The sequence below is a fragment of the Henckelia pumila genome, chromosome 3, assembly GCF_033568475.1.
Source record: "Henckelia pumila isolate YLH828 chromosome 3, ASM3356847v2, whole genome shotgun sequence".
Taxonomy (NCBI): Eukaryota; Viridiplantae; Streptophyta; class Magnoliopsida; order Lamiales; family Gesneriaceae; genus Henckelia; species Henckelia pumila.
In genome coordinates, this window is record NC_133122.1 from 195,284,572 (window position 1) to 195,302,670 (window position 18,099).

Sequence of the window (18,099 nt, forward strand, 5' to 3'; positions counted from 1 at the left end):
CATGTCTTAAATTAAAAAAGTTATTAATTGAAACAACAATCCCATATGTTTGGGTGAACCCTTTAGCTACTAATCGCGCTTTGTACCTTTCTAGGGATCCATCTGAACCATATTTTATGGTAAATACCCATTTACAACCAACAACAGTCTTCCCTTTTGGTAGATCCACTGATTCCCACGTGTCGTTCTTTTTCAAAGCTTTCATCTCCTCAAGAATAGCTTCCTTCCACTCAGGAACCTCTAGAGCTTCTTGAACACTGTTAGGAATGATCACACTAGACATTTGTGAAATAAAAGCACAATATGGGTGAGATAATTTTTTGTACGACACAAAGTTTGATAGAGGATGTTTTGTACAAGATCTAACTTCTTTCCTGAGGGCAATGGGGATATCAAGATCATCTAATGTTTTTAACTCAAAAATGTCACAATTACCTGGTGAGGTGATCTGAGGAACAGAGGGCGTTTCATCATGATTCAACCTCGAAGTAGATGCTTGGTTGTGCCTCGGAATAATGTTTTCTCGTTTTTTTGCTAGATGTTTCTTTGAGTAGACAAGACCCTTGAATCTTTTTTCAGTCATACATGTAACGCCCGGAATTATTTAATTTTAATCTGAGAATAGTTAATTTGGGAATATTTGGAGTTTTGATTTAAATTCTAATATTCTTAAATTGATTAGGATTGAAATTGAATGAATTGAGTAATTGAGGACTGAATTGCAATTATTGGACTCTTGAGAGACTAAAGTGCAATAATGACTAAACTTATCAGAATTGGAGTAAGGTATCAGCATGTGCACGTGTCAATCAACACATTTCATCAGATTTCCAAGCCAAGAAACCGAGAGCAAGTTTCTGGAGAATTTCCAAGCTTTCACTCATCTTCAAATCTTCATATCTTGAGCTACGGGTATCCGAATTCAATTCCGAAAGATGTTTTGGAATCCTCTCGACAAGACCTTCGATTTGATGTAAGTTTTTCTGTCTTTCATGTTGGTTTGGGAATTCGAAATGGACAGGGATCAGAAGTTGGAATGAATTTGATGGTTTTGATCTTCTAGCTTTGATGTTCTTGAAGTTTGGTTAAAGAGTGATGTGTATATCATGTCCTTATGATTTCCAGATATGTTTCGATTGATATATACTTGCTGATATGTTGAGTTGAGTTGTTGAACATCTGATATGAATGTTAGAAATGATTTAGAGTTGTTCGGAATCGCCGAAGTAATACCGAAATGCCGTCGAGCTCTTGAATCGAAATGATTTGCTATTGTTATTGGAATCTGAAGTTGTTGAACTATTAGCCGATGATTCCTTGTTTGTTATGCTATGATTTCAGTGTGAAAACAGGACAAGTGAACTCGAGAACGTTGAATTCGAAACCGATAGAAGAACATACAAGGTTGGTTGAGTTTCCTTTGAAGTTCTTGTGGAAGGTTGAGTTGATATTGAACAGAATTTGAGTTGTGTTTGGTAATTGATCTTGGACAGAATTGGACAAGCTCAAAGACATCCTAGACATCACATTTGAAAGGTAAAAGTGGACTACTATTTGATTGGGATTACAACTCGAGATGGTTTGTATCGAGTTCCCACAATGTAAGAGTGGGTGCCCAGTGAGCCAACTGTGTGGCTATGGGCTTTGTTGACTCTTTGTATAAACAATCTTTTGTTTAATATTATTTACACTTTTATGGCAATGACTTTATATTACTTCATATTGTTATATTGTGATATACTATTGTTGTTTTGATAAAGACCTTGAATATACTATAGTGTATGTAAGATGTGGTAGAACATGGAGATGTCTATCATGAAATACATCTTATAGTCACTGTATATTCTAAAACCGTTCCTAGTCGATTGAGCCGTCCGATAATAAGGATAAGGATCGCTCGAGTTTGAGACTAGCATTTGCGATGCGGAGTACCACGTTTCATTGGTAGGGAACATGGAGATGTTCGAAGCATGCAAATGGATATTCATAGGATGAATAGTCGAACTACCCTATCCGGACTTTCCAAGTGGTTATCACTTATCGAGTGGATAAAGTCCGCGGTTTTGGTTGTACACCATTAGTCCTTACGACTTGAAACATCATGGAGACTCTATATGCTAGTACTGTGCTTTGACTCGTTTACCGACTCTGAGGGGGTCATCAGGTGTCGAGATTGGGTACAGTTACGACACATATAGGAGTCAATGCATTGTTGTCAAGGATTCACCACATACTTGCGAGTGTGGATATCCTATGCGATCTGAGGAGATATTAGTGTAATAAATCTCTGGCCAGAGTAATTGATGTGATTTAAGAAATGGTTTCTTAGTATCACATGCGATGTCACTAATTTGATCTTCAAGATGTATTGCATAGTTATCGAATCTTGAGCGACTCTCGATATACCAATGGTTGTTGATTCGATCGGGATATTTGGATGAAGGGACCGTACTGTACGCTAACCAAAATCTACTGGTTCTTGTAGGCACTATCAGTGATACCTAGGGAATCATGGGGCGATGTTGCTAGGCGCTTTACCATGATTCGTTGGGCAAGTCGGAAAGTGTTGTTCCGAGTCACAAGGAGTTGTGAGCCCACGGCTAGCTGTATCCCTGAACCATTGAGGGTCACACAGTGTGATGGAGTTTTAATCCCCGTTGAGATAGTTAAATTTAAAGAGTTAAATTTAATGAACTAAGGAGTTGGACTTCTTAATTAAGAGTAAGGGAGTAGGGTTTCCTAGAATGACATAGGGATGGACATTTTTGGAAACCACTGAATTCGGATTCAGGAAAATTTATTTTGACTTTAAAACGTGCAGAAATGGTTTCTGTGCACATTGGTGAAATCGTTTCATCAATCGGAGTCACGATGAATTTTATATTAATTTCTGAACGAGCGGGCTTTGCTTGTCGGGCCCCAGCTTATGATTAATGGGCCCTAAGGAGTTAGTGGCCTGCATTATAAATAAGTTATTTCAGTACAGAAATTACACACAATAGGTCATAATTTTGAGACAGAAATTTCGAACCCTCCTCTCTCTCAAAAAGCAATCGGCCGAACCCCTCTCTTCCTCTGCCCGAGAAATTCCGGTCTGTGATTTTGAATCGCAGTAAGGAATAACGAATCAAATTCGTGTATTCTCTTCGCAGAAAACTTCTGATAGATTTTCTAGTGCAATCTATCAGAGGGATTAAACCTCTGTTCGTGGACCTGATTGAAGGCGTTCATCGGTTCCAGGGAGAGACAACAAGAGCAGAATTGTTCTGTTGGTGTCCATTAATCTCGTTGCGAGATTTGAGGTAAAATTTATTTATTTGTTATTTAAATTTTACACACACATAATTCAATCGATGAATGGTTGATACCCACACCATGGAATCGTTCCATGAGAAAATTTTTAAACTTCCGCTGCACCGGGTATCAATCGCGTTTGATCTGGGAACTCGCCAGTTTTCCAACAGTGGTATCAAAGCCAGGTTGCTCAGATCAATCGATTGAACTAATCAATTGTACAAAATTTTTGAGTCTCGGTTTTTGAAACAAAATAAATATTTTTAATAAAAAAAAATTTTTTCGGGGGCGAAACCCGGGCAGCGATTGGATCGCTGCCCGGAGGGGGCAGCGATGGTCGCTGCCCCCAGGGGCGGCGCACGGCGCCGCCCAAAGGGGGCGCACGGCGCCGCCCAGGGCGGCGACCGTCGCCGCCCAGGGCGGCGCACGGCGCTGCCCAGGGCAGCGCTGTGCGCTGCCCAGCGCAGCGCTGGGCGCTGCGCAGGGCAGCGCTCGGCGCTGCCCAGGGCGGCGCACAGCGCCGCCCAGGGCGACGCACGGCTCCGCCCAGCGGCGGCGCCAGGCGCCGCCAGGGCAGCAAACGTTGCTGCCCTAAGGGGGCAGCCGGGCTGCCCCGGCCCGCGCCCCGGGTGCGGGCCAACCCGGGAGTGTCCCGGGTGGCCCGCGGGAAAAATTATATTTTTATTAAAATTAATTTTAATATGTTAAAATTTTATTTTTGGTCCGGTCAAAAATTGTTTTTGATTGGTTCACGAGATTTCGGATCGAATTGTTCGAGTCCGTAAATTTTAAAATTGATTTTGGATAAATTTGAATTTTTGGAAAATTTTAATATTTTATCCGTAAATTGAATTTTGAAATCAATTATTTTGGTACAATTGATGATAAGATATGATCTTATGATATATTGAGTAAAATATGATTTTATTTGTAAAATTGGATTTTATAGATAAAATATGATTTTATTTGATATGGAGATAAAATATGATTTTATATGTGAAATGTGATTTTATATATAAAATATGATTTTATCTTGTTTAAATTTGAATTGCCACAGCATGTTATCCAATAAATTAATTTTGAATTAAAGGTTATTGGATAAGGATGATCGATTGCCATGACCAATTTTGTAGGTGTATGTTAGGAATTTACATTTTGTCTTTATTGTTGTTGGTTTTATTAATGGGCCTGGTTTATGGCCCGATATGAATGTCATATGTAATAAAAGTGGGCTTGGTTTATAGCCCGTTCCCACCCCCTAAAAATGTATCCCCTACTTGTCATTGTTATTTATTGTAAATACATTAGATTTAGTGGGAGATCAAGATTTGAAGATGGTGGGCCCAGCAGACAATGAAGACTGAAGAAATGTAAATTGGAAGCATATGTAATAGGATTGCATTTGCATACTGCATATTACCTAGGATTGGACTAAGACCCGTGATTGGCAACCACGGGTCAATTAGAAATGGAATCGATCATCCTATATAATATGTGATATTATGATTGTATGCATGTTTTGACATAAATTGCGTGAATCCGGCAATGCATGCAATAAAATTAAATATGATGAGACAAATATTTTTATAATTAAAATCCCTCATTTTAAATATGATTTAAAATTTATATCAAGATAAATAAAGGAAATTTAAATATTGTTTAAATCTTCCTACCTTCCATCAACGGTCAATGTATGTGATGCTACCCGCGGATACGGTCCGGCTCATATTATTGGGGGGGCCCGTCCGTCGGAAAGCTGTACATTGGATCGACAAATGTTGTAAGTTGGGTGGAACTCCCATGGGATCGGCTCATATTATTGGGGGATCCACATGGCGACCGTCCATCACAACTTAATATTGATGGGTCATCTTGACATGTCACTTTAAACGGCGTCATATTATTGGGCCCTTATTGGACATGAGGTAAACACATGGGGGTTGCTTTGGAAGCAATTGGGCTCTACCTTTTGAGAATTATGGTTGGCTGATATTATTCGGGACCATAAGTTTGTCAATTGGACTCCATGTTCTCACTAAGGAAAAAGTTTCCCGTTTTCACTAGAGGGTGGTGAAATCGTCAAAATAGTGGGAGTGAGATTCATAAAATTAAATTCGCCTATTTTATGTCTTAGTAAATTGTTAAACAATCATTGATATATGTCTGTTTTCCTTTTCAGTATTTCATACAATGAATTCGCGAAATCCTTTATTCTCGATCCTCGAACAAAACAAGCTGACTGGCGCCAACTATACGGAATGGTTCCGGAAGTTGAAGATTGTCTTAACTTCGGAGAAAATGCTCTATGTGTTAGAGAAAGCACCTCCGAAGGAAGCACCAGCTGATGTTAGTCCGGAGGAATTGGCCAAGCTTGATGCATGGTGGGACCATGACATCAAGACCAAATGCTATATGCAAGCCTCGATGTCTGATGAACTCCAGAGGCGATTTGAGGACACGGTGAATGCTGCTGACATTCACGCGCAACTCAAGGAACTTTTTGGGGCTCAGTCGAGGGCTGAAAGGTTCTCTACTGTTAAGGAGTTGATGACGTGCCGCATGCGTGAAGGGACTTCGGTCCGTGATCATGGGGTACGAGTGATTTGGCTCATACAGAAGTTAGCGACCCTTGATTTGGTGTTGGAGCATGAACTCAATGTGGACTTGTTGCTTCTATCTCTTCCTTCTTCATTTGATGGATTCGTGATAAATTTTAATATGAACAAGATAGAGGCCACCCTTGAAGAGATGGTCAATATGCTCGTTACATATGAATCCACACTTAAGAAGGATAAGCCAGCTTTCTTGGTGGGCTCCTCATCTTCTGCTAAGAAGGGGCCAAGTATGAAGGGCAAGAAACGTTCTGCCCCACCCAAGAAAGTGGAACCCGAGAAGAAGCAAAAGACAAAGGCTTCAAACAATGGAAAATCCAAGGATGTTTGCCATTACTGCAAGAAGCCGGGTCATTGGAAGCGCAACTGCAAGGAGTATCTTGAGCAGTTAGGAACTGCAAAGGGTATGTTCTATATCGAAATAAACATGTCACTTAATACAACTTCTTGGGTATTGGATACCGGATGTGGATCTCACATTTGCAATGATTTGCAGGTGATGACAAGAAGTCGCAGGCTTAGAATGGGTGAGACCCAGCTGAGGCTCGGGAATGGTTCCAGAGTTGAAGCTACGGCCATTGGAGATGTTTGTTTGATTTTGCAGAATGGTTTTAAATTATTGTTGAGAGATGTTTTATTTGTGCCAGATTTAATTAAAAACATTATTTCTATTTCTATGCTTGATAGAGATGGTTATTCTTGTAATTTTGTGGATGGGATTTGCAGTATTTACAAGAATGAATGTTTAATTGGAAATGGACAACTTGAAAACGATCTATATAATTTAAAACTAAAAGACGTTCCAGTGAATTGTATTGACAAACCGGCAACAACAAACAAAAGGAAAATCGATAGTCAAAACCCGGCAAACCTATGGCACGCTAGACTAGGTCATATTTCCTCAAGGAGGATGAACAAGCTAGTAGGAGAGGGCATGTTTGATATGTCTGATATTAACTCTCTACCTACTTGTGAATCCTGCCTAAAAGGGAAAATGACTAAATCTCCTTTTAAGGGGAAGCCTGAGCGTAGTCAAAATCTGTTGGATTTGATCCATACAGATGTTTGTGGTCCATTTAGAGTAGGGACTCAACATGGCCACACCTACTTCATTACCTTTACTGATGATTATTCTAGGTATGGGTATTTATATTTAATGAAATATAAATCTGAAGCATTTGAAAAGTTCAAAGAATTCAAGGCTGAAGTAGAAAACAAGCTAGGTAAAAGTATTAAAGCACTTCGATCGGATCGAGGTGGAGAATACTTGAGTACCGAGTTTTTGGACTATCTAAAAGAGAATGGGATTCTCTCTCAGTGGACTCCTCCTATGACACCACAGCTTAATGGTGTATCGGAGCGTCGTAATCGAACTTTGTTGGACATGGTTCGATCCATGATGAGCTTCACTGAGCTTCCACCTTCGTTTTGGGGCTATGCGCTTGAAACGGCGGTACTGTTGTTGAACAACGTCCACACTAAAGCAGTGGACAAGACACCATACGAGTTATGGAATGGCAAAGCACCTAAGTATTCGTACTTGAGGATTTGGGGATGTCCTGCTTACGTGAAGCGGACAGTGGGAGATAAGTTGGATAGTCGATCCAGCTTGTGTTATTTTGTGGGGTATCCGAAGAATTCAATCGGATATTATTTCTATTATCCTGCTGAAACAAAGGTGTTTGTTTCACAGAATGCCACCTTCTTGGAGAAGGAGTTCTTATTGGATAAGAAAGGCGAGATGATGGAACTCGAAGAAGTTCGAGAAGAACCCGAAATACAAAATAACGATCCCACACCTCAGGAACCATTGCTGGACACGCCTGCACCTAGAAGATCCGAGAGGACTTCTAGACCTCCAGTTCGATATGGTCTTCTTCTTGAAGAGGGTCAAGATGAACCCGACATTGGATGTGATCCAAGAAGCTTCAAGGAAGCAATTTCTGATGCGGATTCGAATTTATGGCTTGAAGCTATGCAGTCTGAATTGGATTCGATGCATACTAACCAAGTCTGGTCTTTAGTGGATCCTCCCGATGGAATTGTTCCAATAGGGTGTAAATGGATCTACAAAAGAAAGCTTGGGCCTGATGGTAAGGTATTGACCTACAAGGCGCGATTGGTGGCGAAAGGTTATACTCAAAGGCAAGGAGTTGACTATGATGAAACTTTTTCACCAGTCGCAATGTTCAAGTCCATAAGAATCCTTATTGCCATAGCTGCATGGTATGACTATGAGATATGGCAGATGGATGTGAAGACTGCTTTTCTTAATGGAGACATTAAGGAAGAAATCTATATGAAGCAGCCTGAGGGGTTCACATCCATGGGAAGCGAGCATAAGGTATGCAAGCTTCAGAGATCAATTTATGGTCTAAAACAAGCATCAAGAAGTTGGAACCAGAAATTTGATGAAACAATTAAAGATTTTGGTTTCATCAAGAACCCGGAGGAACCTTGCGTGTACAAGAAAGTAGTTAAGGATGCGGTGACATTCTTAGTACTTTATGTTGATGACATCCTACTCATTGGGAATGATGTAGGGATGTTGCAGTCAACGAAGATATGGTTATCAGGTAGATTTTCGATGAAGGATTTGGGTGAGGCATCCTACATTCTAGGGATTCAGATCTATAGAGATAGATCTAAGAGAATGATAGGACTCACTCAATCAACCTACATCGATACCATATTGAAACGGTTTTCAATGGATGGGTCCAAGAGAGGACATCTACCCATGTGTCATGGAGTTTCTCTATCCAAGTCTATGTGTCCCAAGACTGATGCAGAGATAGAGAATATGACACATGTACCATATGCGTCAGCTATAGGTAGTATCATGTATGGGATGATATCTACCAGACCGGATGTAGCATTTGCTCTGAGTGTCACGAGCAGATATCAGTCTAATCCTGGTCAGATGCATTGGAAAGCCGTGAAGGACATTCTTAAGTACTTGCGAAGGACTAAGAATATGTTCATGGTTTATGGAGGACGAGAACTCAAACTGGAAGGCTATACCGACTCTAGCTTCCAAAGTGATGTGGATGACTCGAAGTCAACCTCTGGATTTGTGTTCATGCTCAATGGCGGTGCTGTCTCTTGGAAGAGTTCCAAGCAGGACACCACAGCGGATTCCACCACTGAGGCTGAATACATTGCAGCATCAGCTGCTGCTAAAGAGGCCGTTTGGATGAGGAATTTCGTCCAAGAGTTGGGCGTCATTCCTGAATTTGTTGGTCCAGTCCCGGTGTACTGCGACAACACGGGTGCCGTTGCTCAAGCAAAGGAACCAAGGTCTCATCAAAGATCCAAACACGTACTGAGGAAATACCACATAATCCGGGAGATTGTGGAAAGAGGAGACATCAGTGTCGAACGAGTGGCCTCTGCAGACAATATCGCTGATCCACTTACTAAGCCTTTGCCAGGACCATTGTTTGACAAACATCGCGAAGCAATGGGTCTACGTAGTATGACTAGTTGGCTATAGGGCAAGTGGGAGATTGTAAGAGTGGGTGCCCAGTGAGCCAACTGTGTGGCTATGGGCTTTGTTGACTCTTTGTATAAACAATCTTTTGTTTAATATTATTTACACTTTTATGGCAATGACTTTATATTACTTCATATTGTTATATTGTGATATACTATTGTTGTTTTGATAAAGACCTTGAATATACTATAGTGTATGTAAGATGTGGTAGAACATGGAGATGTCTATCATGAAATACATCTTATAGTCACTGTATATTCTAAAACCGTTCCTAGTCGATTGAGCCGTCCGATAATAAGGATAAGGATCGCTCGAGTTTGAGACTAGCATTTGCGATGCGGAGTACCACGTTTCATTGGTAGGGAACATGGAGATGTTCGAAGCATGCAAATGGATATTCATAGGATGAATAGTCGAACTACCCTATCCGGACTTTCCAAGTGGTTATCACTTATCGAGTGGATAAAGTCCGCGGTTTTGGTTGTACACCATTAGTCCTTACGACTTGAAACATCATGGAGACTCTATATGCTAGTACTGTGCTTTGACTCGTTTACCGACTCTGAGGGGGTCATCAGGTGTCGAGATTGGGTACAGTTACGACACATATAGGAGTCAATGCATTGTTGTCAAGGATTCACCACATACTTGCGAGTGTGGATATCCTATGCGATCTGAGGAGATATTAGTGTAATAAATCTCTGGCCAGAGTAATTGATGTGATTTAAGAAATGGTTTCTTAGTATCACATGCGATGTCACTAATTTGATCTTCAAGATGTATTGCATAGTTATCGAATCTTGAGCGACTCTCGATATACCAATGGTTGTTGATTCGATCGGGATATTTGGATGAAGGGACCGTACTGTACGCTAACCAAAATCTACTGGTTCTTGTAGGCACTATCAGTGATACCTAGGGAATCATGGGGCGATGTTGCTAGGCGCTTTACCATGATTCGTTGGGCAAGTCGGAAAGTGTTGTTCCGAGTCACAAGGAGTTGTGAGCCCACGGCTAGCTGTATCCCTGAACCATTGAGGGTCACACAGTGTGATGGAGTTTTAATCCCCGTTGAGATAGTTAAATTTAAAGAGTTAAATTTAATGAACTAAGGAGTTGGACTTCTTAATTAAGAGTAAGGGAGTAGGGTTTCCTAGAATGACATAGGGATGGACATTTTTGGAAACCACTGAATTCGGATTCAGGAAAATTTATTTTGACTTTAAAACGTGCAGAAATGGTTTCTGTGCACATTGGTGAAATCGTTTCATCAATCGGAGTCACGATGAATTTTATATTAATTTCTGAACGAGCGGGCTTTGCTTGTCGGGCCCCAGCTTATGATTAATGGGCCCTAAGGAGTTAGTGGCCTGCATTATAAATAAGTTATTTCAGTACAGAAATTACACACAATAGGTCATAATTTTGAGACAGAAATTTCGAACCCTCCTCTCTCTCAAAAAGCAATCGGCCGAACCCCTCTCTTCCTCTGCCCGAGAAATTCCGGTCTGTGATTTTGAATCGCAGTAAGGAATAACGAATCAAATTCGTGTATTCTCTTCGCAGAAAACTTCTGATAGATTTTCTAGTGCAATCTATCAGAGGGATTAAACCTCTGTTCGTGGACCTGATTGAAGGCGTTCATCGGTTCCAGGGAGAGACAACAAGAGCAGAATTGTTCTGTTGGTGTCCATTAATCTCGTTGCGAGATTTGAGGTAAAATTTATTTATTTGTTATTTAAATTTTACACACACATAATTCAATCGATGAATGGTTGATACCCACACCATGGAATCGTTCCATGAGAAAATTTTTAAACTTCCGCTGCACCGGGTATCAATCGCGTTTGATCTGGGAACTCGCCAGTTTTCCAACACACAATTCACATACTTGTTTGCTTAAGTGTTCTTATGTGTTTTACCTTGATTACTTGGATAAGTCTTTGATATAATGAATGCTTTGCTTATGATATATGTTGCATCCATCTTGATGACTTATTCCTTGAATTTGAAATGAACGGACACGTTCGAATAGACGATTTGAGGGATTGTATATGTATGGCCTGGGTGGTCGTTTTAGCCTAGTGTCTGAACTACATATATAATGGCTTCAGAGTCTAGAGGAGCAAGATAGTAGCCCCACCTCGATAGGGTGTGTCGGTGGATTAGCTATGATATCTTCTTCTCGGGATCCCAGTCGATGAATGACGAAATGAACCTTGTTTTGAAAGCATGCATTGTATTTACTTCTATATCATGATTGTGATATTGATTATGCATGTTTAGTTGCTTTTACTGGGAAATCTATTTCTCACCGGAGTTATCCGGCTATTGTTTTGTTGTATGTGTCATTGCAATAGGAGGAAGTGGAACCGGGCAAAGGCGGACTTAAAGAACAAGGGATGAAATCGATATAGTGTGAGGATCCGAGTTAGGAGTTATGTGTGCTGTCATGAAGTTTATTGAGTCTTAAACATGATCATGTTAGAAGATACTTGTACCAAGACTTGTAGATGATTGAGTTGTGGTTTTGTTGATGTTTATAGGATTGGAAATATGTTGTAAATCCTTGAATCAACATAAGGTGTCTTGAACTTGATATATGACAATGTTATTGCATGTTATGAGAATTATGATTATGTTGTAAAGCCTTGGAATGGTTTATTCCTAACAATTATAGCATGTTAGAATGCATGTTAGATGTTATGATTGATTAAACCATGTCTAGACTTTGGTAGGACATGATCTTGAATCAATCATAGGCATGATCTCGTTTTTGACAGCAGCTGAGCCATATTTTTTTTCTGTTGGTTTGGCTGGCGCACGGGCGAGCTCCTGCTCGCGCGCGCGCGAGCCAAGCCAGGGGGCCTCGGTCCCATTGGCCGGCGCGCGCGCGAGGGGTGATGCCCGCGCGTGCGCAGAGCAATTTATTTTAAAAAAAAAATATTTTTTTATTCTTTTGTTTAGACTTTGATTATTGTCTAACATGGTTTAATAATGATTAATGAGATTAATGAGAGATTAGAACTCGGGTCATCACAACAGGTGGTATCAGAGCAAGACAATTCTGGACTTAGATAGACAATGAGTGGGGTAGATCGAGTCATCTGCTTTACTTATTTATGATCTATGCTATGATTTAATTACGTGATTGAATTACATGGTTTAAATGATAGCATGATTTACTTTCAAGTAATTTATTACAGTATTGTATTTATTTTATTTGAAAGTATGAGTACTATAATTAACGACACATGTTTACTGGAATATCTGGAATGATTAGAGGCATGTGATCTGTTAATTATGATATGCTACCTGATTATCGGATTTGATTGGAAGCATGTCTTGTTGAGTACTTGTTCTTCGATTCTTTATTTACACCTGAATCAGAACCGAGTCTTGATCAGAGGTAAGATGATCAGAGGAGGACTGAGATCATTTGATGATTTGGTATCCTAACCATTTTGATAATCAGATATGTCTCGACGACCAGGAAGACCTCCTCTTCGACCACAGGTTCCTACTCTACCACAGGTTCCTATTCCTCTGCCAGAACAGACAGTTCATACTCCACTGACAGTTGTTACACCGATAGTGCCTCGAGCTACTGCAGTGCCAAGTAATGAACAGGGAAGTACGTCAAGAGATATGACTGATATGACAGCAACTCCTATGGAAACACTTCTGAAACGTTTCCAATCCTACAAGCCGCCTACTTTGAAAGGTACAGAAAATGCTGTTGAATGCGAGGGATGGATTGATGATATGGAGATGCTATTTGATTCACTTGACTACGGGGATGAACGGAGAGTTAGATTGATTGGGCACCAGTTGCATGAAGTTGCGAAGAGCTGGTGGTTCACTACAAAAAGAGCTGTGGAGCGTAGAGGAACTGTACTGACTTGGAATGTCTTCAAAACTGAGTTCTACCAACGCTTCTTTCCTGTGTCTTACCGCAAGGATAAAGGGGCTGAGTTTGCAAATCTGAAATAGGGGAATTTGAATATCGAAGACTACGTTGCAAAATTCTCTACATTGCTACGTTTTGCTCCACATGTTGCTGACAGTGACGAGGCTATGGCTGATCAGTTTATCAATGGCCTGAGTCCGGATGTTTTTACACTGGGGAATACAAGGCGACCGAATACCTTTGCTGATGCCTTGAACAGTGCCAAGGGAGCGGAAGCTGGTTTGATACAGCAGCGAGGAGCTTTGTATACCGCACAACCTCTGAGAACAGTTTTGAAAACCTTACGAGCCGAGAAATTGTATGCTAAAATTTCGAAATGTGAGTTTTGGCTGAAACAGGTTGTCTTTCTTGGACATATTATATCTGGAAATGGTATTTCTGTGGATCCAAGTAAAGTAAAAGCAGTGATCAGTTGGTCAAGACCGACATCTGTTCCTGAGATCCGGAGTTTTATGGGATTGGCTGGGTATTATCGTCGATTTATCAAAGATTTTTCCAGTATTGCGAAGCCAATTACTCAGTTAACTCAGAAAAATGCTCCTTTTGTCTGGTCTGAAGCTTGTGAATCTAGCTTTCTTGAGTTGAAGACACGACTAACCAGTGCACCAGTCTTGACGATTCCTTCAGGTACTGGTGGTTTCACTGTTTACTGTGATGCATCTCATCGAGGATTAGGGTGTGTCTTGATGCAGCGAGGACATGTGATTGCTTATGCCTCAAGACAGTTGAAGTCTCACGAAACCAGATATCCGATTCATGATCTTGAATTGGCCGCCATTGTATTTGCTTTGAAGATTTGGCGACATTATCTGTACGGGGAGCAGTTTGAGATTTATTCTGATCACAAGAGTCTGAAGTATCTATTTTCACAGTCAGAATTGAATATGAGACAGCGGAGGTGGCTTGATTTGCTTAAAGACTTTGATTGTGAGATTAAGTACTATCCAGGGAAATCGAATGCGGCCGCAGATGCACTTAGTCGAAAGGTATGTTCTTTGTCCTTATCGACGATTGGTGTATCAAATTTGATTGAAGACTGTTGTCTGTCTGGGTTAGTATTTGATACGAATTATCAACCTCTTCGACTCTATCAAATAAAAGCTGAACCAGCTTTATTGGTAAGAATTTGAGATGCTCAGAAACTTGATCAGAATATACAGAATTCAATTGAGAAAGTCAGATCAGGGCATGTATCTGAATACCGGGTTCGAGATGATCTTCTTTATGTTCACAATCGCCTTGTAGTGCCTGATATTTCTGATGTGCGACAACAACTACTGACAGAGGCGCATTGTAGTCGTTATAGTATCCATCCTGGAGGTAGGAAGATGTATAATGATCTGAAGACTCGATACTGGTGGAAACCAATGAAGTTTGATATCACTGATTTTGTATCTCGGTGTCTGAACTGCCAACAGGTGAAGGCTGAAAGGAAGAAACCGCCTGGCTTGTTACAGAGTTTATCCGTGCCTGAATGGAAATGGGATCATATTTCCATGGATTTCGTGACGAGATTACCTCGATCTTCTAGAGGTTATGATGCTATCTGGGTGATTATCGATAGATTGACGAAGTCTGCGTGTTTTATACCTTATCGTATGACGTACAGACATGATCAGATGGCAGAGATTTATGTCCGTGAAGTTGTCAGATTACATGGTGTGCCGAAGTCTATTGTATCAGATCGTGATCCTCGATTTACATCTCACTTCTGGCATAGCTTACAGAGTGCTTTGGGTACTCAGCTTCGTTTGAGCACATCTTATCATCCACAAACAGACGGGCAGTCTGAGCGTACCATTCATACATTGGAGGACATGTTGAGAGCTGTAGTGCTTGATTTTGGCACGAGTTGGCAAGATTCATTACCTCTTTGTGAATTCTCGTACAACAACAGCTATCAATCGAGTATTGGAATGGCTCCATTTGAAGCTTTATACGGAAGAAAATGTCGATCTCCTTTGTACTGGGATGATATTTCAGAAGTACCTGACACTGGCCCTGATATGATACGTGATCTGACTGATCAAGTGAAGCTTATTCAGACAAGAATGAAGACAGCTCAAGATAGACAAGCGAAATATGCTAACATTCGACGTCGACCTTTTTCTTTTGAACAGGGGGATCGAGTATTCCTGAAGATTTCTCCTTTCAGAGGTACAGTCAGATTTGGCAAGCGAGGGAAGTTGTCTCCACGCTACATTGGTCCGTATGAAATTCTGGAGAAAATAGGCAATCTTGCCTATCGATTAGCTCTTCCTCCGGCGTTATCTGGAATACATGATGTCTTTCATGTATCAATGCTTCGAAAGTATCTTTCTGATGAATCTCATGTACTTCAATTTGATGAAGCTGAACTCGACGAGACTTTGAGTTATTTTGAAAAGCCGATTCAGATTCTTGATCGTAAAGAGAAGCAACTTCGTACGAAGACTATTCCGCTTGTGAAGGTTCAGTGGAGTCGTCATGGTATTACAGAAGCGACTTGGGAGACTGAATCAAATATGAGACAACGATTTCCAGAGTTATTTTCTTGATGTGAGTCTCCTTTAGTTTTCTGTTATCTGATATCTGTGATATGATTTGTTGATATTACTAAGATTTCGAGGACGAAATCGAGTCTTAGTGGGGGAGAATTGTAACGCCCGGAATTATTTAATTTTAATCTGAGAATAGTTAATTTGGGAATATTTGGAGTTTTGATTTAAATTCTAATATTCTTAAATTGATTAGGATTGAAATTGAATGAATTGAGTAATTGAGGACTGAATTGCAATTATTGGACTCTTGAGAGACTAAAGTGCAATAATGACTAAACTTATCAGAATTGGAGTAAGGTATCAGCATGTGCACGTGTCAATCAACACATTTCATCAGATTTCCAAGCCAAGAAACCGAGAGCAAGTTTCTGGAGAATTTCCAAGCTTTCACTCATCTTCAAATCTTCATATCTTGAGCTACGGGTATCCGAATTCAATTCCGAAAGATGTTTTGGAATCCTCTCGACAAGACCTTCGATTTGATGTAAGTTTTTCTGTCTTTCATGTTGGTTTGGGAATTCGAAATGGACAGGGATCAGAAGTTGGAATGAATTTGATGGTTTTGATCTTCTAGCTTTGATGTTCTTGAAGTTTGGTTAAAGAGTGATGTGTATATCATGTCCTTATGATTTCCAGATATGTTTCGATTGATATATACTTGCTGATATGTTGAGTTGAGTTGTTGAACATCTGATATGAATGTTAGAAATGATTTAGAGTTGTTCGGAATCGCCGAAGTAATACCGAAATGCCGTCGAGCTCTTGAATCGAAATGATTTGCTATTGTTATTGGAATCTGAAGTTGTTGAACTATTAGCTGATGATTCCTTGTTTGTTATGCTATGATTTCAGTGTGAAAACAAGACAAGTGAACTCGAGAACGTTGAATTCGAAACCGATAGAAGAACATACAAGGTTGGTTGAGTTTCCTTTGAAGTTCTTGTGGAAGGTTGAGTTGATATTGAACAGAATTTGAGTTGTGTTTGGTAATTGATCTTGGACAGAATTGGACAAGCTCAAAGACATCCTAGACATCACATTTGAAAGGTAAAAGTGGACTACTATTTGATTGGGATTACAACTCGAGATGGTTTGTATCGAGTTCCCACAATTCACATACTTGTTTGCTTAAGTGTTCTTATGTGTTTTACCTTGATTACTTGGATAAGTCTTTGATATAATGAATGCTTTGCTTATGATATATGTTGCATCCATCTTGATGACTTATTCCTTGAATTTGAAATGAACGGACACGTTCGAATAGACGATTTGAGGGATTGTATATGTATGGCCTGGGTGGTCGTTTTAGCCTAGTGTCTGAACTACATATATAATGGCTTCAAAGTCTAGAGGAGCAAGATAGTAGCCCCACCTCGATAGGGTGTGTCGGTGGATTAGCTATGATATCTTTTTCTCGGGATCCCAGTCGATGAATGACGAAATGAACCTTGTTTTGAAAGCATGCATTGTATTTACTTCTATATCATGATTGTGATATTGATTATGCATGTTTAGTTGCTTTTACTGGGAAATCTATTTCTCACCGGAGTTATCCGGCTATTGTTTTGTTGTATGTGTCATTGCAATAGGAGGAAGTGGAACCGGGCAAAGGCGGACTTAAAGAACAAGGGATGAAATCGATATAGCGTGAGGATCCGAGTTAGGAGTTATGTGTGCTGTCATGAAGTTTATTGAGTCTTAAACATGATCATGTTAGAAGATACTTGTACCAAGACTTGTAGATGATTGAGTTGTGGTTTTGTTGATGTTTATAGGATTGGAAATATGTTGTAAATCCTTGAATCAACATAAGGTGTCTTGAACTTGATATATGACAATGTTATTGCATGTTATGAGAATTATGATTATGTTGTAAAGCCTTGGAATGGTTTATTCCTAACAATTATAGCATGTTAGAATGCATGTTAGATGTTATGATTGATTAAACCATGTCTAGACTTTGGTAGGACATGATCTTGAATCAATCATAGGCATGATCTCGTTTTTGACAGCAGCTGAGCCATATTTTTTTTCTATTGGTTTGGCTGGCGCACGGGCGAGCTCCTGCTCGCGCGCGCGCGAGCCAAGCCAGGGGGCCTCGGTCCCATTGGCCGGCGCGCGCGCGAGGGGTGATGCCCGCGCGTGCGCAGAGCAATTTATTTTTAAAAAAAAATATTTTTTTATTCTTTT

At 40.3% G+C, this 18,099-nt stretch overlaps 2 long non-coding RNA genes across 3 annotated transcripts; both read left to right on the forward strand.

Moving 5' to 3' along the window:
* Positions 1-822: 822 nt before the first annotated feature.
* Positions 823-12,041, forward strand: LOC140886251 (uncharacterized). The gene is made up of 4 exons (XR_012151490.1): positions 823-973; positions 1,342-1,404; positions 1,494-1,536; positions 11,760-12,041. It is a non-coding gene; the product is annotated as an uncharacterized lncRNA (long non-coding RNA).
* Positions 12,042-16,752: 4,711 nt separating this feature from the next.
* Positions 16,753-17,768, forward strand: LOC140886124 (uncharacterized). 2 transcript variants are annotated; one of them, XR_012151435.1, is made up of 3 exons: positions 16,753-16,824; positions 16,914-16,956; positions 17,499-17,768. It is a non-coding gene; the product is annotated as an uncharacterized lncRNA (long non-coding RNA). The 2 variants fall into 2 exon arrangements; XR_012151434.1 differs by lacking the exon at positions 16,753-16,824 and having other exon boundaries at positions 16,849-16,956.
* The last annotated feature ends 331 nt before the right edge of the window (positions 17,769-18,099 follow it).